Source organism: Rhamphochromis sp. 'chilingali' (genome assembly GCF_963969265.1).
Source record: "Rhamphochromis sp. 'chilingali' genome assembly, chromosome: 10".
Taxonomy (NCBI): Eukaryota; Metazoa; Chordata; class Actinopteri; order Cichliformes; family Cichlidae; genus Rhamphochromis; species Rhamphochromis sp. 'chilingali'.
Window position 1 is genome coordinate 4,354,770 of NC_137937.1, and position 23,143 is coordinate 4,377,912.

Here is a 23,143-nt window from a genome sequence, read left to right on the forward strand (position 1 = left end):
CATCATGCAAGACAGCATAAGTGTCCAGTGTCATGTCTCCATGTTTCAGTAGGACTTTGATCACTTTAAGCAGAACACAGGAGAGGTCTGAAGGTTTGTCTAGTTGGAGGACTTCGGTGGCAGAGCTCACCAGGAAAGTACCTTCCTTCACACTCTTGATGTTGACCTCATGTAGGATCCCGAGATGTTTGACTTGATGTATGGTGTACACTTTCTTCAGGTTGCACTGTACTGCTAGATGTGATCTTTCACATCACCAGCAATGTTGGTTTGTCTTAACCCAGTCTATGATTTGAACCTTATCAAAGGATTTGAATGTTAGTCCTCTGTATTGCAGTATGGACAGTAGGCTTTCAGTGGGCCTTTCTTGCTCTGAGCAGACAATTTGCAGTTCAGTAGCTCAATAGACTGCTTTGCCAGCAGATTCTCTGTGCCATGGAGTATAGTGGCTGTGCGTGTTACTGGCTTTGACTCTTTCAGGTGCTGATTTCTGGATGGTCCTCTCTCTGTCCTTTTGCTATAAACTTACCAAGTATCTAAATGTTTCCATGTTTTCAGCTTCAACCAGTCACACGTGTCTCCAAAACTCAAACCTCATTTCAGCTGGCAGCTTACTAAGGAGTCATGACACGTGAGAACCGCAAATCAGTTTCACTTAACCATCCAGACCAAGGGTCTTCAGTATACCAACAAGAGCACAAATCTGCAGCACAAAATTCGCAAAAGTCCCCACATCCCCACGACGGATATCTGGTGCATCCATGACACTTGCAATCTTTCTGTGAGTTTAACTGGTGGGGCTGGAATAGAAGGAGTTTTACATTCTCTTTTGTGCAGTTATGTATGATGGCTGGTATGCAAGGGAGGAATGAGGTTTATACTTGTTTTGTTTTGTTCTTTTGTTTGTTTGTTTTGTTTTACTCTTTTGCTTCGAGCTCTATCTACATGAGCTGCATGCTAAATGATCTTTTGTTAAAAGGCTTGGCATAATAAGCATGTGCTTCAGCCAGTACCTTTTTGATTAGCCTCATCTCGTGCATTCTTACTTTGTGGTAGATCTTTATTCTGTATTCATTGAGAAATTTGAATGCTAATCAAATAAATAAATTTTAAAAAAAATACTGGAATGATGTTATGATGGGTTTTTGTGCTGCTAAAGAATGGTGCTGGTCCCAGATGGTTGGTGGGTGCTTGAGTCTGATAATTGGGATGGACACTGGCAGCTAACTGCCCATACAGGCGAGACTTCTAACTCTACTGGATGATAGGTGGATGGATGAATGCTCACACTGTTGGGCATCACCTCGAATCTCTTGGAACCCTGACGGAGTAGGTACTAAAAAAGTACCAGGTATCAGGTACTATCACCTGGCTGGTGGCTGGTGTTTTTAGAGACACGGCTGCAGCCTTTCAGCTTGCAGCCAAACATACACACTACTAACAACAACACTCAAGACCCAATACAGCCTTTTAATACAGATGCGGCTTGACTACTGATGCTGCTCAGGTGTGTCCACCTTGCCGCAGCTGCACCACTGACCACATGCCTCGATGTCAAAGTTGCTAATGGTAGCATTACGTCCAGCAGTTCATGCAGCGAGTCCTCCGGCAGGCCAGGCAGCAAATCCTCCGGCGGAGGTGGCAGGTGATTGGTTGCAGTTGGTGAGTGAAGATGCAAAGTGTTAAGGAGAAAATCCTGTATAAGCGGATGAAGGGAACTCAGTAGCCAGGGGAGACCGGAAACCAAGCAATACTTCTCCTCAGGATGATCCAGCCACTGTTGGGTCCATTGTGTGGTCGCATTGTTCTGTCATGATACGGCTGTGTGGCAGGCAGGATGTAGACCCAAATGCAGGACTCGAACTCAAAGTGTTAACCAAAGGAGGCTGCTTTATTGCACTTGCAAAACACCATGAAAAAACACTTGCAAAAAACAAACCAAAACTCGAAACTAAATGCTAACAGAGCTAGGGAACACGGAAGGAAAAACGCATACACATAGGAGTGGTGAGGGGACGACGCGACACTGATAGAGAGAAACCCAGGGCTAGGAGCACAGCTGGGAGTAATAAGACATAACATTCAAGGGAAAACAAAACTAGACACGCTGACATGAGACACGGGACCGTCAAAGTAAAATGAGATGAACACAAGAAACACAAAGGAAGCACAGAGAACACCTAAACACTGGAAAAAACAACAACAAACCTGAAAACTCTAAATATTAATAAACACAAAACATGAACATGGAGTCACCAGACTCCAGACCATGACACTTTGAGCTCTACTTTCTACTGTCCTCTACAGTCATTTCATCATTGTTCATTAGCACGTCTTTGAAATTACCAGGTTTTATATCATGACAGACATCACAATTTCGGCATCATTAAACTGTTCTTTGAGACCCTCTTCAATCTGGTGACAGATGTTGTTATAACTGATGTCTGATCCCTGGTGTCCAATCTGGTCCACGTGAATCTGAAGAAGAAATACTCAGTGCATCATGGGAATCCCTTAGCAGCCTACACCTATTGCAGAATAACTAAGGGAGGATTCAGGGTCACCTGATCCAGCTCTAACTATATGCTTCAGAAAGGAAAGTTTTAAGACTAATCTTAAAATAGAGATAGTGTCTGTCTCCCAAATCCAAACTGGAAGCTGGTTCCATGGAAGAGGGGCCTGAAAACTGAAGAACTCTCCCATTGTCACGGTCCTGAGTCTCAGTGTTTTTCTGTTTGTATTAGTTATCTTTGATTTCATGATGTGTTTTGATTCTCTTGGGTTTGATTTCTGTCGCTAGTATTCCTAACTCCCTAGGTCCTTGGCATTTCTTGTGTTCTCCTTCTTAGGTCGTGGTTCTGTGTTACTTCTGTTAGTATACAGTCATCTCTGTCAGTGTGTCTCTTGTTCTGTCACTGTATCCCCTAGTTTAGTCCACGTCTGTTCAGTTTCCTGTTTTACTTTGAAAGTCTGTGTACTATATCAATGTGTTGAGTTTTGCCTCCCCTTGTCTTGTCATGTCTGATGAGTCCCAGCTGTGCTCTCCTCCTGTTTCACATTCCCTAATCGCCTCAGTATGTATTTAAGCCCTGTGTTTTTCCCTGCCAGTTGTTGCGTCCTCCACGTTTCTTGTGTGTGTATTCATTGTCTGCTACCTTCAGCATCTCCAGTCTAGTTAGTTTAAGTTGTTGTTTATGTATCGCCAAGGGTGACTCACCAGCAAATAAAGCTGTCGTTTAAGTTAATGTTTTGTCTCCGAGTCCTACACGTGGGTCCAGCCACTGACAGCCACACAACTCATCGTGACAGAAGGACGCAACCATAACATGGACCCAGCGGACTCAGCTCACTTCGAGAGAGAGGTGGACCTTGCTCGCATCCTCGGACTGATGACTCGCATTAGCCACGCCTCAGATTTGCAGACATTCTCAGTCGGGTTGAATGCAATACAAACCATATTTGACAGAAATCCTCAACTGCGCCAGCTGTCTATTGCCTTGGAGTTCAGCCGTTCGCTGACCCAGGCTAAGGAGGCAGTCAAAGCCCGGGAGCTGGCCCAATTCACCCTCATCTCCTCATCCACACCGCCTCAGTCACAGCGAGCAAGCCCTCTCACGCCGCCGCAGCGGATGGAGCATTCTATAGCCCCACTGCAGCAGCTGAAGTCGCAGCATCGGACTCCTTCCTCCCTCACGTCTGGTTCCGACCACCCCTCACCTGCCTCATGCCTGGCAGGAATGTGGTCGGAGGATGAGGGACCAGTCACTGTTGCTTCTACACCCTCCGGTTTTTCTGTTGCTCCGGTTTCCAAGAGAAAGCGGCGTTCTCGTCGTCGCCGTCCCTCACCGCAACCCGAGTCCAGTTCCTGCTCTGAACTGCTGGACGTGGTGAGTGAACAGAACACTTGTCACCCGGCTTCTTCCACACTGGGAATTTTTAGCTCTGAGCCAGTGAATTTGGAGTCGGTTAACTTTTTGACTGTTAACTCAGGGTCTGCAAAGACAGAAACTGATGATCCCAAGATGGCTGACTCTGAGGCTGTCTTTCGGGACTCTGAGCATTCTAATTTTCCCTCTTTTGTTTCTTCAAAGTTTGAGAAGATTCAGGAATCAGATGACCTTATTTCAGAGTCAAAAGAGGTTTTGTGTCCTGTAACTGAGAGTGGTGTTTCTGGGTTTCATTCTGACAAGACTGGGGTTTCTGTTTTCGCTTCTCAGGCAGGTTATGTTGATTCCGAGCCACCTGTTTTTGGATCAGTTAATAGTGAGCTTTCAGATGTAGATTATATATGTGAATCTGTTATGAAATTTTCTGACTTGGACAATCATGATCTCACTCAGGACATTAAAGATGCAGCTCAAAAGACTATTTCTCCTACTGCTAAACTAAACAGGGACAGTTCAATTTCCCAGCCGAATTCCATCTATGCTGTGCAGGCTACACCTCATGAGACTGTGTGTGAATGTGTGTGTGAATGGGTGGATGACTGGATATGTAAAGCGCTTTGGGGTCCTTAGGGACTAGTAAAGCGCTATATAAATACAGGCCATTTACAGGCCATTTACAGGCCATTTACTGTTGTTGGTGTTGCTTCACCCATGTGTTACGCGGCTCACCAGCCAGTTCATTCTGAGGCTTCCTAAACCTCATGTTTCCATAACCTCCCCTGAGTTAAATTTCACAAGCCTAGAGTATGCTTATTCAAAGACTGTTTGTGTTGCTCATTGTGAACTCTTCAAGACTATGCGCTCTGTGACTGTCCAAGTTAAGACCAACCAGGTGTCATCTGCTGTTACCAAGCTGGCAAAAATACTTGGTTTGAACACTGCAGAAGTGGTTGCTCAAGTTAAAGTTTTGGTTCCACGATCATGTTTGTATGACTCTGTGTGCCATGCTTTTCAGCCAGTAGCCCTGGACACTGTGTGTGCAACTTCCCAGGCTGCGTTTTGTAAGACTGTGTTTTATGTTGCTTCACACCCAGTTTCTTCAGATACCGCTTGTATGATTTCTCCAGCACCTGTGACTGCCCCTGAACTCGTCTTTTCTAAGACTGCTAATGTCAACCTGGACAACTTAAGAATAGCAGTTTTACCAAGGTCAGCCTGCCATAAGTCTTGGTTTTCCAGAACCATGTCTGGTACCATAAACTTGGTTTTCTCTGTGACTGTTACAGCTCCTCTGCTCTGCTCTCCGCATCCAGTTCCAGTTCCCAGGCAGGCTATGGCTCCGTTCATCCCTGCACCCGTATCTGCTCCACGGGTGGGGATGGCGGGCGCCCGGTCGTTGCCTGTGCCTGTTCTGGTTCCCTGGGTGGGGGCAACTGAGACCCCGCTGACTCCTGCACCCGTTTCAGCTCCTCGGGTGGGAGCAGCGGCGGTCCAGCTAGCTCCTGCACCCACACCGGCCCCCAGGGGTAAGGCAGCCAGAACACAGCTCTTCCCTGGACCTGTATCTGTTCTTCAGGTGGGGATGGCTGATGTTTGGCCAGGCCCAGTACCCGTCCCTGTTCCCCGGAGAAGAGTTGCTGAGAGTCGGTTACCCGCTCTGTTGCAAGTTCAACAACCATCACTACACCCAGCACGACCATCATCACGACCACCACTACAACTTCTGTTTCAGTCAACCGCCCAGCCGGTAACTCAGCAATTAGTGCAAGCACCAATTCGGCTACCTATGCAGCCAGGGGTCCCAATGGCCTCTGGTCCTGCATCTGCTCCAGCTGGAGGGCCTGAGTCGCCCATCCAGCCTCTAGTGTCGTCAGCTGGAGGGCCCGAGTCGCCCATCCAGCGCCATGCCTCGTCTGCTGGGGGTCCTGGAGGACCCAGCCAGCACATCCTTATGTCTGCTGACGGTCCAGGGAGGTCCGTTCAGCCGCCAACTGCAGCATCACCGCCAACTGCAGCATCACCGCCAACTGCAGCACCACCGCCGTCTGGTCCAGCCTCTGTGTCTTCAGCTTCGTCTGGTCCAGCCTCTGTGTCTTCAGCCTCGTCTGGTCCAGCCTCTGTGTCTTCAGCCTCGTCTGGTCCAGCCTCTGTGTCTTCAGCCTCGTCTGGTCCAGCCTCTGTGTCTTCAGCCTCGTCTGATCCTGCAGTTGCCACACAGTCTTCAGTTCCAGCTTGCCTCTGCCGACCGCTTTCCAGGCCTCCAGCTGGACGTCATCGCCAGAGAGGGCGGCCCCCTGAGCGGGTTCTTCGCCACCCCGGGCTTCGCAGCCGGCCACCTGAACTGCTTCATCGGTGCCGTCTGCACGGCCGGCCACCTGAACTGCTTCATCTCTGCCGTCGACCTCCGGGCCGGCCTCCTGAAATGTTGTGTGATGGGCTTTTGTGCCGTCGGCCTCCGGATCTAGGTGTTTTGGTGTCTTGACACCTATTCTGTTTGGGACTGTTCTGTGCTCCTGTGCCCTTTTTGTTTTGGACTTTTAAATACTCTAGGAACAAAAAGTAAGCTTGCAATACGAGAGGGAAGTGTTCTAATGGGGTGATTCAGTACTATAAGGTTGTATTGGAGGAAGGAAGGTTCAGGGTTTCAGTAGTCATCATCATGGGCTCATCGGATTAGAATGAGAATAAGCAGTCATCATTTGCAGGTTTTGTCGTTTTTTGTATAACGGGTAAAGGAAAGAAAGACACACATGGACTGCTATCTCTAAAAAGGACATAAAGTATGATTTAAGTAACTCAAAATGATAAATGAACTCAGGAGACTCAAAGAGAAACTCACCTCAGCTGCCGCCCCATGTGGGAGTGAAGAAAGAGTGAGGGGTAGGTGAGTGCAGTCCTTATATAACGAGTGACAGGTGAGTGCAATTAAGGCCAAGCACCACACCCAATCAAAGGTGAGGAAAAGAAACAAGGTGCATCTGGTGAAGTGAATGTGCTAAAAGGTGAGCCTTTACAACAAAGGTCATTAAGATAAGATGGGGCCTTATTATTTAAGACCTTGTATGCAAAAAGCAGGATTTTGAATTCAATTCTGGATTTAACAGGGAGCCAATGGAGGGAAGCCAATATCGGAGAAATCTGCTCTCTCTTTCTAGTCCCTGCCAGTACTCTTGCTGCAGCATTTTGGATTAACTGAAGGCTTGTCAGGGAGTTTTAGGACATCCTGATAATAATGAATTACAGTAGTCCAGCCTAGAAGTAATAAATGCATGAACTATGTAACCCACCTAAAATTGCATCATGAAATTAACTGCGGTTCCCAAAGAATGTCAGTAGGTGGCACTCTGAGATTGTGTAGTGCTTGTGAACTTGAATCGTTATAGCGAAGGAGAACAACGTTAAGGCTACAAATGCTGGTCGGTGCAACTCACCAGGAATTTTTCCCTATTTCTTGTAAAAAAAAAGGATTTTACTCTTCCGCTTGTTGGGAAATGCGGACATTTTTGAAGAAAAGAATTACAATAAAATCTCTGACTTCGAAATGAGTCTTTAAACACTGAAAATCAAATAAATGAACATTTTATTTTAAAGCACTGAAAGTCCCGTTATCCTTTAGGATATCACATCACTCTCCTCCTAACTCTTTTTTTTTTTTTTTTTTCCCAAAAACGGTAGGAGATGCAGATGTATTTGTCCTGTTCCTTTTATTCAATTTGTTTCCCCGGTGCCAAAAGTCAACAACGACCAGTGCAAGAACGAAACAGTTGCAGCAAGTCAGTCTGTGAAGCGTTATATTTGATCTGCGCGCACTGTTCATTTTAACAACGTGCGTATCACGGAGAGACACACATTTTAATGGGAGCAGTGTTGTTGGTCTCCTTTTTTAGCCAGCGCATCAAAGTCTGGAGTTAGTTTTGTTGTGGCGATTCTCAGGATGGATCTGAGGTGTAGGTCTGTTAACTTGGATCTGTGGCTGGCTTTGTTGATGTTCATGACGCTGAATGTCTGTTCACACACGAAGGTAGAGCCGAACAAAGCCAACATCATCTGCGCTTTTCGCCTTAGATTTGGAAACGCGAAATCATTGAGTGAAGCATAGAAGTCATTTAGTTTCAGAGAGCTGAACTTCTCTTTTAAGGCAGGGTCGAACTGAAGGTCGATGAGTTCGAGCTGAAGCTCCTCTGGAGCTGTTTCGGGGTCTTGTGACAGAGGAAAGGCGACCAATTGAAGTGACTTGTCAATTTTATCGAAATCCAAAAATTGACGGCAGAATTCTCTGTGCAGTGCATCCAGTGACTTACTGTATTTCTTTACTTTTTCTCCGGCCTCTTTCAGCGTGGCTAGTGTAGGAAAATGAGTGAATGACTTGTTCAAAATCTGCCTGGAGAATAAAGCCAGCTTGGATTTGAAGGCTTTCACGTTTGTGTGCATGTCATGCACAAACTGCTCCTTCCCCTGCAGTTTCACGTTGAGCTCATTCAAGTGTGAAAATACGTCTGTAGCAAACGCGAAGTCACACATCCAGCTCTTGTTGCTCAGCTCAGGAAATTCATCAGTCTTCCCCTGCCGCTCCAAAAACACGGCAATCTCCTCTTTGAGCTCCCACACTCATTGAAACACTGCCCAAACTCAACCAGTGGACACGGGAGTGATAAAGCAGGTCCTGGTGATCCGCATCAGTTTCCTCCAGGAATACAATGAACTGACGGTGCTGAAGTCCCCGTGCGCGTATGAAGTTGACAAGTTTCACCACAGGATTCACAACATGATTTAGCTGTAACACCGATTTACATAGAGATTCCTGGTGGAGGATGCAGTGGAGGAAAATGACATTCTGGTCAGGGTTTTCATCTTTCACTTTATTCTGGATTCTCCTCAGCAGGCCAACGTTTTTTCCCGTTAAATTCGGAGATCCATCTGTGGTGACGTTAACAAGCTTACTCCAGGGAAGCTTCATGTTTTCGATGGCAGCAGACACCCGTTCAAACAAGTCCTCTCCCCGTGTTTGTCCTTTCAGAGACTCCACTGTCAAAAACTCCTCCGTTATTTCAAAGGTTTCGTTGATTCCTCGGATAAAAATGAGGAGCTGAGCAGTGTCTTTGACATCGTTGCTTTCATCCAGTGCTAAAGAATAAAAAGTGAATGACTTCGCCTTTTTGTTTAATATGCTGGTGATATCTTCATCTATTAGTTCTACACGGCGCGTCACTGTCCGCCATGATAAACAGATTTTCTCAAATTTGTCTTTGGTCTCCGGGCACAAAATACCTGCTGTCTCTACCATACATTCTTTTAAAAACTCACCCTCTGACAGTGGTTTGCTGGCCTTTGCTATTTTGAATGAAAGCATAAAACTGGCCTTGGTACTTGACTCTTGAATGGCCGTTTGACGGTGAAAAAAAACTTTGCTGAGCCTTCAAATTAGCTGCCAACTTCTCAGCAGCAGCTTCCCGTTCTTTTGTTGAGAGCTTGCTAGCATAATTAGCGTGCTTTGTGGCAAAGTGACGGCTAATATTATACTCTTTAAAAACCGCCACAGTTTCTTGGCATATCAGGCAAACAGCAGATGATCGGTGTTCAGTGAAAAAATATTTAGTTGTCCACTCCTTTTTGAACACTCGACATTCTCTGGCCACTTTCCTTTTCTTGGGTCCGCTCATCTTCATAGAGGGGCGGTAGGTCACAGGGTAAAGTGCAAACGTGGAGTAATAGGCCTACGCTTCACCTCAACAAAGCCTATATATCTAGAGTGCGCCATCTAGTGAGGAAACATCAGAATTGCAGGGGAAATAAAACATTAACAAGGTTAATTTATTAAATTTTTTTCAAGTTTGGCAGGCCAGATCAAAATGTTTAACGGGCCGCACGTGGCCCCCGGGCCGTAGTTTGCCCATGCCTGCTCTAAGCCAATCGGAGATGTTTTTTTCTGAAAGCTAGGAAGTAAGTTTTATTTCCTGTAAGCAGTGTTGGGAAGGTTACTTTTAAAATGTATTCCATTACAGAATACATGCCCCAAAATGTATTCTGTAACGTATTCCGTTACGTTACTCAATGACAGTAACGTATTCTGAATACTTTGGATTACTTAATATATTATCATGCTTTTTACAACAACGTGAATGTACTATTGCTGTGTGATTTATTACTATTACTGAAGGTCCGCGACTCCGAACTGTAGTAAAGGGACCTCTGACTAATACGGCGGGGTCCCTGTTGGCTCGTAGCCGAAAAATAGCTTTACTTTGTTGTGTGGGTCAACTTTTCTTGCACGAGACAGAGAGAGGCGTTGAAAGGCTGCTCCAACGGAACTTATTGTTTTCGGAGGAAAACACGAACACGGTGTACAGTCGAGTCTTAATAGCTTACTTACAACTGGGCTCGTCAGGCACTCTTCTTGGCTGAAGTGGTTATTATTATATTTACATGCTTCCAGCTCCCATTTTTCCTCGATGACAGCTTGTACCTTTCCACTCCCCTTTTTCTCCCTCCTCGCGCTCACAGACACATAACGTGTATGGCAGTCCATTCTCCCTGCAACACGGACTACACTGCCCATGATGCTACATTCTTTAGAGCTATGCTTGTAGCATTCTGCCTGTTAGCTTAGCACAACAACAACGAAAAGGCGCTCTCTCACCCAGGAAACACACAGTCGCAGAGAGAGAGAGAGAGCGTTGCCCTGTAACCATGGCAACCGTAACGCTGCCGCCTGGATCAACAGAACGTAGCTGTCAAACAAAACCCAAACAGTCCTGATCCGCGACAAAATGAAACAGGAAAGTACCGCAGTGTAATCCATTTATTTCAACAAAGTAACTGTATTCTGAATACCACCTTTTTAAACGGTAACTGTAACGGAATACAGTTACTCATATTTTGTATTTTAAATACGTAACGGCGGTACATGTATTCCGTTACTCCCCAACACTGCCTGTAAGGAGATGATAATCAATCAATGATAATTAATGATATAAGTGACCATTTACCAGTCTTTGCATCTTATAATTGCCATTATAAAATTAACAGAGATGAACACAAGATTATTTACAAAAGAATTCGAACAGAAAAGACATTTAACTGTCTTAAAAATGAACTTTTAAAGCAAGAAACTTCATGTTCATGAACACGAAGAAGTTAATAAACCTTATGAAGAATTTTTAAGAACACATTAAACACACATTACTTGGTAAAAACTGCCAGGTGATTGAAATCAACAGGAAACACAACTATGCAGGAAGACCATGGATGACTAAAGGACTACAAAATGCCAACAAAAAAAAAAAGAACACCCTATATATATATATATATATATATATATATATATATATATATATATATATATATATATATATATATATATATATATATATATATATATATATATATATATATATATATATATATATATATATATATATATATATATATATATATATATATATATAAATAATATTTTATTAAAAGGTTAGAACACAATAAAGAAAACACAAGGTATATGGAATGTCATAAACAGTACAATCAAAAATGAATCAAGGAACAATGATTACCCTGGGTACTTTATAGAAGGGACAAAAAGCATTAACAAAATGAAAGAGAAAGCAAATGGTTTTAATGAATTCTTCGTAAATATGGGGCCAAAACTGGCAGAGGAAATCAAGTGTGTGATCATGTATGAGTTGTATAGTTTTAATGTTTTATTTGGGAACAGAATGGTGTGTATGTGTAAGTTTGGTGATGGAGTTTTTATTATGAATGAATGATGAATTTTTATGAATTATTATGTCTATTTTTTATGCTTAAGGACAACAGATGGAAATTAGCCCTTGGCTATAATCTGGTATGTTTACATTCATGTAATTCTTTTTTTACATTTATGTTCATTAACATGCACTGTCCTAAATAAAATAGAAAAAAAATAAATAAATAAATAAATAAATAAAGGTCGATGGAATAGAAAGGGACACTGGTGAAAATATTGAAAGGAATAGAAGTTCAGTGTTTCTAAGAGCAGTGGAAGAGAATGAAATATATGACATCGTTAGAGGACTTAAGAACAAAACCAGTACAGATTGGAATGACATTGATGTTGTAACAGTAAGAGAGTTGCTGATTATTTATGGTATTGGAAAACCGTTAAAATACGTTTTCAACTTGTCTTTTCAAAAAAGTTTTTTCCTCAAAAAATGAAAGTTGTTCAAGTTATTCCAATTTACAAAACAGGTTCATGTTTGTTTTAACATATGGCATAGAAACTGAACATTTAACAGTGTTTCCTGAAAACCCTCTCCTGTCTGATCATTTCCTGATAACATTTACATTTACAATAATTGATTACACAGCGGTGGAGAGTAGACTTTATCACAGTAGATGTCTTTCTGAAAGCGCTGTAACTAAGTTTAAGAATATAATCCACCCACTGTTATAATCTCCAATACCCTGTACCAACACAGAGCAGAGCAGCTATCTGAACGCTACTCCAACAGAGGTTGATTATCTTGTTAATAATTTCACCTCCTCACTACGTACGACTCTGGATACTGTAGCTCCAGTGAAAACTAAGGTCTCTAATCAGAAGTACCTGACTCCGTGGTATAATTCTCAAACACGTACCCTAAAGCAGATGACTCGTAATCTGGAGAGGAAATGGTGTGTCACAAATTTAGAGGATCATCATTTAGCCTGGAGAAATAGTTTGCTGCTTTATAAGAAAGCCCTCCGCAAAGCCAGAACATCTTACTATTCATCACTGATTGAAGAAAATAAGAACAACCCCAGGTTTCTCTTCAGCACTGTAGCCAGGCTGACAAAAAGTCAGAGCTCTTTTGAGCCAACCATCCCTTTAACGTTAACTAGTAATGACTTCATGAACTTCTTCACAAATAAAATTTTTATCATTAGAGAAAAAATTACCAATAATCATCCCACAGATGTAATATTATCTACAGCTACTCTTAGTACCAAGTTAGACTCTTTTTCTCCAATTGATTTTTCTGAGTTAACTTCAATAATTACTTCCTCCAAACCATCAACGTGTCTTTTAGATCCCATTCCTACAAAACTGCTCAAAGAAATCCTGCCATTAATTAATTCTTCGATCTTAAATATGATCAACCTATCTCTAATAATCAGCTATGTACCACAGGCCTTCAAGCTGGCTGTAGTTAAACCTTTACTCAAAAAGCCATCTCTAGACCCAGCAGTCTTAGCTAATTATAGGCCAATCTCCAACCTTCCTTTCATATCAAAAATCCTTGAAAGAGTAGTTGTCAAACAGCTAACAGATCATCTGCAGAGGAATGGTTTATTTGAAGAGTTTCAGTCAGGTTTCAGAGCTCATCAAAGCACAGAAACAGCTTTAGTGAAGGTTACAAATGATCTTCTTATGGCCTCTGACAGTGGACTCATCTCTGTGCTTGTCCTGCTAGACCTCAGTGCAGCGTTCGATACTGTCAACCATAATATCCTATTAGAGCGATTAGAACATGCTGTAGGTATTACAGGTACTGTACTGCAGTGGTTTGTATCATATCTATCTAATAGACTCCAATTTGTGCATGTAAATGGCGAGTCCTCTTCACACACTGAGGTTAATTATGGAGTTCCACAGGGTTCAGTGCTAGGACCAATTCTGTTTACATTATACATGCTTCCCTTAGGCAGCATCATTAGAAGACATAGCATACATTTTCACTGCTATGCAGATGACACCCAGCTCTATCTGTCCATGAAGCCAGATAACACACACCAATTAGTTAAACGGCGGCGATGACGTAGAGACAGGTCAGGGGGCCGACTGTACGGACCCTCCAGCTGACGTGGCGTGGAGTGGTGTGGCTGCTGCAGGGTGCCGGAGTGGCACACCCAGGCATTCAGCTACGGATGCAGGATGAGCTGTTATGGAGACCCCTGGCAAAACAGAGAGCTGAACAGGGGGCTGAGCCGTTACTCTGGCAGAAGAAAGATGCCGCTGACTCTCTGGGGAATTTAATGTAACATCACACGGTTCATTTCCCACCAGATCGCCCCTGAAAACATTATTCATTTGGTCACCGTCTGGTTCAGAACCCAGAACAGAAATGTCCATGGCAGTCTGAGAGAAAGTGGTGTCGCAGCCAAGTACTAGGTGTGTGTTCCTTTCAGAGGTCTGCCTGTCATTGTCCAAATTCATATTCTCGTTTTCCTTCACAAACATAAAGTCAGAGTCTTTATTCTCAGTCTTTGGTTCTTTTAACTCAGAAGCAGAAAAACACAAACTCAGATTGGCTGCCTCACCCTCACCAGAATTACATTGATTAATCTTGAACACACAGGCAGCATCTACCCCATAATATTGCCCAGAGTCAGTAACAGTCTCTGCACCATCTCTAGCGGAAATCTCGCCATTCCTAGCAACAAGTTAACTGTTATGGACAAACCCTGTTCGAAAGGTGGACCCCCAAGGCTCTCAGCACAGTTTATTTCCTCTGTCACAGGAAGACAACGTGACGTTTCTTCAGTCTCCACCTGTGACAGGGTTTCAGTCACCAAAGGGGCTAGTTCGACCACATGAGCTGCATTTATAACTGAACCGTTCATAGAAACATGATTAAGCAGTTCATGGCTAGGTCATGGCTGGACATCCATTAAGTCGGCACAACTGGTCAAAGAAGACTCATTCACGTTCATTTTGCAGTCATGTGGTGGACTTGTAACCTGATCAGAGTCTGTGCTTACACATACAGCAGTTACACTTCCTTCTGATGGGACGGCTGGCACTAGGTTAACGCCAAGAGTCTGAATAAACTCTTCTGTGATCGGTTTGACAGAGCCATTAGCTTTAGCATAGGGGTGCAACGATATTCGTATCGATATTGAACCGTTCGATACAGTGCTTTCGGTTCGGTACGCATATGTATCGAACAATACAACATTTGTAATTTATTTTATCAACTTTCCTTCTGACGATGCTGTCTGTGTGGAGCGCTCAGTGAATCTGCGTTCGACTACTCCGCCTAGGCTGCACTGTCGAGCGCAGATCCACTGAGCGCTCAACACAGACAGCATAGTCAGATGGAAGAGCGCAGGGCAAGCTAGCGAGACAGAAGTTAAGCTCTCCTTGCAACATGGCAAATTGAACCTCCCCCACCCTCATTCAGATCTGGCGTTTGGAATTATTTTGGTTTTCATGTGACCCTGAAGGTAAGCGCGTCATGGACTAAAGTAAAACAGTATGTTGGATGTGCCACGCAATGCTCAATTACATGGGTGGGAGCTAGTGTGTTAGCGCAGTTAGCTCGTTAACGTGTTGGCTGTCTAGCCCCATGCACGGGCGATCAGGGGTAGCTCGTTAACGGAGATTTGCCGTGTTGTGGCGTTAAGGTCATTTTAACGAGGTTAACCTGAAAGCACTAGTGGGAACACAACGAATATGACTGCACATTTACGCCGACATCATCCTAGTGCAAAGACAAAAACAACAAGCATGCATGCTACAAACTTTACCCGAGTCATTTAGACATGTTTAATATGCTGCTGAGAATATAGCCCAGAAGAAGCGGATAGTATAGCTTTTATTTTGGAAAGAGCCATTTCTCTGTAATAAACTCTCTTTTCCAAAGATGAGTGATTCCTCAATCAGATACAGGGCTCGCAAAATCGCTAGCCCGACGTCCTGGGGCTAGCGATTTTTCCAGTCGGGCTACCAAAATCTATCTCTGCCCTGCCCGTCGGGCTATTGTAGGAAGGAAAAATATATGTCAATGCTTTTGCATTCTTTCAGAAATGTAGCTGGGTAATTATGTCATTGGCATCGGTGAGCCACTGTCAATATGTGACATATTGAAATCGCGTTTGAATTTGAGCTTGTCTTTTGCTTTCACTTTGCAATCGCGCGAACTGTGTATAGAGAGCGACAGCACTGATTGGTGAGTGATGATCATTTGTGCACCAATTCCTCTGACATTGTCTTATTAATCGTTAGCTTACTATGCAAACATGACAAGTGAAATCTCCCGCAGCTTAAACATGTGAGAGGTTGATCGCGCAGAGAATCGCTGAGCTTATGTGAGTGTGTGAGTGTGTGTGTGTGTGTGTGTGTGTGTGTAAAAGCAGCAGGATATATATTTTAGTTCTGCTGAGCCAAATAAGACAGGTCAGGGTGAAGAAGTGACAGCCAAAGAAAAGCTTACCGCAAAACGGAAAAGTTATGACAAATCAGACTATAAGGCAAAAAGAAAGTGCAGCTTTATGGTTTCATGGACAAAAGAATTTCTGTGGCTGCAATATGATGAGCTAAATAACCAGGGCTGCACATAAGTGGTCCGCAGGTGCGCATTCGCTGTCAAAATAAAAAACACGCACAAGGGTTAGGGTTAAATTTAAAAACTGTACTTTTGAGTTAAAATATATATTTATAATTTTAATAAATGACAAATTAAAAAGGCATGAACATTTTATTTTGTATCGAAAAAAATATCGAACCGTGACACCAAAGTATCGAACCGAACCGTGAATTTTGTGTATCGTTGCACCCCTACTTTAGCAGTGACCACATTAGTCACAAATAAATCAAAAGTGATGCTGTCAGAGGGGATTGAAGCCTCATTATGCTCTGACTGACAGGAATCATGTGGCTCGGCCTGGTATTTGATTTCGAAGAATCAAAAGAACATGGTTCCAAATTTACACAAACTGACGGTAAAACATGACCATTAGAGACAGTATCGGAGGCCCAGATCTCAGCCTCAGCATTCACTGCGCCCTGAGGGGTGCTGGAGCTACATGGTTCAGACATGTGTGCCCCATCTTCTTCCGGGGGGCACAATTCACTCTTAGAGTTCAGAGCATAGACCACATTGCCATTACTGTTCTCTTGACCTGGAACATAAAACTCGGGTGAATTGTGCTTGTTGAGTACAGGAGTGAGAGCATCACTCAGAGATCGCTTTGAATTGTTCTCCTCTGGTTTACACAATTCATAACAAGTAGATGAGTCACAAGATGGATGAGCTAAGGAACAGTCAAGTTGATCACCGGGTACAGACAGGGTGTCATTATTAAAGTCACACCGCTCATGACCAGAGGTTATATCACCACCCTTCACACCAAACATGAGTTCGTGATCAATACTTTCATCGTTTAGCAAGAGAATGGGTGGTGTTGAGGAGCACTGGGTCGCTATCGCTCCTCCAGCACATGTAGAAATTGTCTTTATCTCTGGAGCGTCTGCGAACCCTTCATGACAGTCACATTCCAGCAACTCTGGAAGACTTTGAGGCGAAAGATTGTCACTAACCTCTATTATTAACGGAGTCCGAGAGGAAACGAGAGTTCCACTAACCTCCAGCTGCTGCATGGTGCTGCAGCGACGTGGATGTCGCCTCTTCCTTGAGGAAACCACTGAGGCTGAAGCATTGGCTGTTGGGGAAGTGAGGGGTGGCAGACCCTGGCAGCTCCGAGGGCCCCCGAGAGCCAGGCGTGTTCCCCGAAAGATGTGCTGACAATCGGGGGTGAGCCACGGCTTTCCCCGGAGCTCCTCCTCTACGTGGGTGCAAGCTGCTTGCTGCCGCTCACAGAGGCCGGACTCCATGATTTCCGTAGTAGGTCTTTCTGAACAACTAAACACAGTTCTGTCGGCTTTGGAGCACAATTCCGCTATAGTTTCCGGCCCCGGCAAATCAATGCTCATCTCCCTCTTCTCCATAGAAGGATCGCGAGGCACAAAAACACAGTCACTCACCGGAGTTAGTGCGGTGCAACGGCGCCGCTTCTTTCTGGTAGCTGGTGCGATGGACGCTGATGCCACCAAAGCAGAGGGTGACGTAGCGGCAATCTCATCCTCTGCCCATATCCTCGCTAAAGGCGAGGCAGGGGAAGTGAAGTCCGAGCGGGGTGGAGAGGGCGAGCGGCTGGTAGGCGGTGCAACAGGTGTGAGTTCCTCCTCCAGAATGAGCCAGGGCTTCCACTGGAGCTCGTCCTCCCGATAAGCCCGTAACACCTGCTGCCGCTCTTCCTCACCAAAGTCTATGGCCTCCGTCATCTCCGTGCGCCGCGCCGTGTGGCCAGACCGCGGTGAAGACCCGGAAGCCGATGAGGCGCGAGCGGATGGTGTGTCGGTGGTGAGCCTCACCGTTCCGACCCTAACTGCGTCTGGCTCGCGAAGCAGCGGGGAAACAGGACAACAGCAGGGCTCTGGCGGCGCAGCCCGCACACTGGGCAGCTGCGGCTGCGGACGGAGTTGGAAAGCGGTGACGAGAAAGTCAACGATCAGCGGGTGTAGTGCCTCCCATAACCAGGGAAATACAGACGCGCATACTCCCACTTGGCGGGCTAACTCCTCCCGTTCCTCCACTCCGGAACACTGCAGCCATTTACTACATAGCGACTCCACCGTCTGGATGATCTCCCTCTCTTGTGTGGCTGGGTCCGGCCTGGTCGCGTCGTACTGTCACGGTCGCAGTGGCAGACTGTGTGGAGAGTGTGCTGAGGACCCAGGTGCGAACACAAGTGAGGATACGGGAGTGCACTTAAACAAAAGCGAACCTTTTATTGTGGCTGATGATCACGAAAGAAACAAACAAAAATGAGGGCAGCACAAGAGCAGTAACTAAACAAACCTAAACTGGGAACAAACTATGCTATGGCTGGGGATACAAAAGACTGGGCATGGAAACACGGAGGGTGGGAACACAGACGACGCGACACAGACTACATGAAACACAGAGACTAAATACACAGGAGGGATGATCTGGGGAAGTGGCCACACATGGGAGCACAGCTGACACAGATAAACATAACAAGACATGGCAGGAGTAAACAACACTGACGGGAGACTGTCAAAGTAAAACAGGAAGTACACAGAGGTGCAGACAGGAGGAGAGAGAGAGCACGGGCATAGTGGGCTGGGGAAACATGGAATGAAACACAAGGAGGGGAGACGAGGGCTCACAGATACATAGAGGGGCACACAGGGGATAAAAGTCACAAGGGGAAATCAAATAAGGAACAATACACAAAAAGACATGAATACTAAGACTGCTGGGCCAACATGGCCCAGGATCATGACACAACGCACATATTAAACAAATATGTAAGACTGCGTTCTTCCATTTGCGCAACATCTCTAAAATTAGAAATATCCTGTCTCAGAGTGATGCTGAAAAACTAGTTCATGCATTTATTACTTCCAGGCTGGACGACTGTAATTCATTATTATCAGGATGTCCAAAAAACTCCATGAAAAGCCTTCAGCTAATCCAAAATGCTGCAGCAAGAGTCCTGACAGGGACTAGAAAGAGAGAGCATATTTCTCCTGTTTTGGCTTCCCTTCATTGGCTTCCTGTTAAATCCAGAATTGAATTCAAAATCCTGCTCCTCACATACAAGGTCTTAAATAATCAGGCCCCATCTTATCTTAATGACCTTGTAGTACCATATCACCCTATTAGAGCACTTCGCTCTCGCACTGCAGGCCTACTTGTTGTTCCTAGAGTATTTAAAAGTAGAATGGGAGGCAGAGCCTTCAGTTTTCAGGCCCCTCTTCTGTGGAACCAGCTTCCAGTTTGGATTCGGGAGACAGACACTATCTCTACTTTTAAGATTAGGCTTAAAACTTTCCTTTTTGCTAAAGCATATAGTTAGGGCTGGATCAGGTGACCCTGAATCCTCCCTTAGTTATGCTGCAATAGACGTAGGCTGACGTGGATTCCCATGATGCATTGAGTTTTTCCTTTCCAGTCACCTTTCTCACCCACTATGTATTAATAGACCTCTCTGCATTGAATCATATCTGTTATTAACCTCTGTCTCTCTTCCACAGCATGTCTTTATCCTGTTTTCCTTCTCTCACCCCAACCGGTCACAGCAGATGGCCGCCCCTCCCTGAGCCTGGTTCTGTTGGAGGTTTCTTCCTGTTAAAAGGGAGTTTTTCCTTCCCACTGTCGCCAAAGTGCTTGCTCATAGGGGGTCATATGATTGTTGGGTTTTTCTCTGTATCTATGAAGCGCCTTGAGGCGACTTTTGTTGTGATTTGGCGCTATATAAATAAAATTGAATTGAATTGAATCATTTTCAGCTCAGCCATAAATGAAGAAAGCCTTGTTACGCGCATCGCAGAAACGCCCCCTCCATTACTCGACACAAGCTTTGAAGCCTCGATACAGAACGTCACATCACTACTAAGAAGACGCTAAGCAAGTTGTGCAGCAAACATAGCAGTCAGCTGGAGGTATGTTAATTTAATATATTTCACATAAAAAAGGAAATGTTTGCACTGGCATGTAATTTATATTGTATTATCTCCTATAGGACGATTGTCTCGTTTTTTTCTTTTTCTGCTTTTGTTGCACTTTTCTCCCTAGTTTGTTTAAGAGTACAGGTCAAATTTTAAAACTTTTTTTTTTTTTTGGTATTTGGGTTTCCTTTTATGTTTACTGGGCCATTGGAATATTAGTCAGGCAATGTGCAATCCCTGAGCTGGGGCTCATACAGTATAGAAATTAGGCCTTTCATAGGTGCTCATGGTGAATTGATTTGCTGTGTTTAAGATAACTTGATTGCAGTGATACCAGTCATTTCCTTAGCGAAACAATTAGTGCATGTGATAAAAGTAGTAATATATATAAATATATATACATATGCATTTTTTTCTCAGTACCTGGACCATCTCAGTGGACCAGTGCAGTCTACCAATCAGCAAGGCTAACATCGTTCTTTTTTGAACATAGACTTCATAAATAGTAAGGAAAACACGGCTATTACTGTATTTTATAAATGTGTATCAGTATACAATATTCAATCTATTTTCTCTTCTAAAACAAAAGCTTGGTTTTTAGGAAGGTGTGAGAACGGCACAGGAGACGTTTTACAGGTGGAAGGTTGGTATTTTTTACGTCTTTTAAAATATACTGACACCCATCCTCTGACACAAAATAGTATCTTTGTACTGTGTGTCTAATATTAAAGAAATCATCTGCTGTATTTTATTTCATATAGTAACATGGCACGTGTCTGAGTATCTTCAGAAACACCTGCTTTTATAGGTCAAAGACAAAGAAGGCCCATTAGAGACCCTCTAACAAGCACAAGGTGTTTACAGAATTAGTTGTTTAAGTACAAGTTGTTGTTTTTTTAATTTTTTTTTTTTTTTTAAATGATGTATTAACTCTGCATTTCTCTCACTTGCGCACCAGAAGGTTTTTCTGGTAATAAACTGACGAGAAAAACTTTTAGACTCGGTGGTTGTAAGACCAAGCCTTACGCCAGGCGTGTATGCAAGTGTCTGTATCCGTGTGTCAGAATTTAAAATGGTTTAAATAACTACATATGATGATCTATTCCCCCCTTGGTTTTATACCTACAGGCCAGAGACAGAGTGCGATGCGTGTGGAGAACCGGACACGACCTGAATAACACTGGACAAACACTAAGTACAGTCATAAAGAAAAAAGAGACGTGTATATTCTTTTTTCAAACGATGTAGTGCGTATATAATGTTTTAACACATGTCTGTCTGCACAGCCAGCACAGAATCCCTCTGCATGATGAGGACGATGACAAGCCCATGACATTTCTGGAATATTTACGCCATATAGAATAGGAAGAAGACAAAAAACAAGCAACTACAATACAGGCTGTGTGTGATAGTGTCATGGCACAGTGGCCCGTGGAAATAGGATGGACTCAAGTGCAGTTTCAAACCCGGAGGCCAGAGGTGCGGTGTAACGAAAAGAGTCTTTATTTACAATGCTCAGAGGCTAACAGAAATTTCAGACTAGAATTAAGGAATATAAACTAGATGTCTGAGGCGAGAGAAAATACTATGACTATGACTAGATGGCAGGGATAACTGGGTGCAGGGACTGGGCAGGGGAAACTGTGGCTGGCCAGGGCACTGAAACAGAGGAGAGAGCAGTCAGGGGAATCCCACAGAGAGCTGCGGGTGAATCTGGGAATAATACACTGAGCTGTCTTACAAGCTTGCAGGTGGGGGTTGCGTGGAGGAGGGAGGCAGGAGAGGTCCAGGTAGGTGCTGCGTGCAATGCAGGAAGGCAGGCAGGAGAGACTGGCAGTTCAAAAAAAGGGAGAGATTACCGGCGGCTGCAAACTTGTATCCAGGAGAGCTTGTTAGGTGGATTTCAGATGCTGACGAGAAAACAGAGGAAATAAGGTTAATATACACGATGAGTCACCAAGGAACAGACATGAGGCCGAGAACTGACTAAAGTTGGCAGATAATCTGGCGAAGACCAGTTGAGTACGCAGGTCATAAATACTGCCGGTATGATTGCCATCAGGTGAGGAACAACAAAGACTCCACCCAGTGGGGAAGAGCCGATGCTGTGGAAAACCACCCAGACCATGACAGATAGGGGAGAGCTAGACCCCTTTTTTAACAACTGGGGCCCGTTCTTCGTACGTCGCTTACTACATCCAAGATCAAATGACACATCCAAGATCAAATCATCGCGCTAACCGTGAGCTCGCTAATCCGGTTCCCCGAACACACCTGCTGTTGACGATTAGTACAGCTGGACGCAGTAATGTGACATCACTGGGTGTCATAAAAGGGGCTACGCATCGATAGTAGAAACATTGATCGGCAACCCTCTGATTGGTCGGCGAAAATGTCGAAGGAGCGCGCTCGGCTCGGTATTTTTCGGCAGCAGAGCAAGAACTCCTGAGTGAGGGATTTCAGGAGTTTCAGAGTTTAATCAGAACGCAAGGGAACACTGCAAAGGCTGCAAAAGCAAGGAGAGAGGGCTGGCAGAAAGTTGCTGACAAATCAAACTCGTAAGTAATTCAATAATAACAATAATAATGGAGTGGATTTATATAGCGCTTTTCAAGGCACCCAAAGCGCTTTACAATGCCACTATTCATTCACTCTCACATTCACACACTGGTGGAGGCAGCTACGGTTGTAGCCACAGCTGCCCTGGGGCAGACTGACAGAAGCGAGGCTGCCATATTGCGCCATCGGCCCCTCTGGCCAACACCAGTAGGCGGTAGGGTAGATTTATTATATTACACTATATTATCCAATATTATATTACATTATATTATATTGTTATATTATATCCTCTTTCACATTAGAGCCACAACAGGACCCACTAGAACATGGGAACAAGTAAAAGTGAAATATAAGAATATTCTACAGAATGGTAATATTTATCACTTATATTGCTTTTCGTCTCTTGGAAAGAGAGCCTGAAATAATCTGTTTGTTTGTTTATAACAGCAACCAAGAAAAGGGCAGAGCAAAAAAAGACAGGTGGTGG

General features: G+C 44.2%; 1 long non-coding RNA gene across 1 annotated transcript; it reads left to right on the top strand.

The window, feature by feature from the left end:
- The first annotated feature begins 19,953 nt into the window (after nucleotides 1–19,953).
- On the top strand, nucleotides 19,954–22,642 carry LOC308404345. Its single transcript, XR_013973105.1, has 4 exons — nucleotides 19,954–20,091; nucleotides 20,518–20,602; nucleotides 20,687–20,740; nucleotides 21,226–22,642. It is a non-coding gene; the product is annotated as an uncharacterized lncRNA (long non-coding RNA).
- Nucleotides 22,643–23,143: the final 501 nt, after the last annotated feature.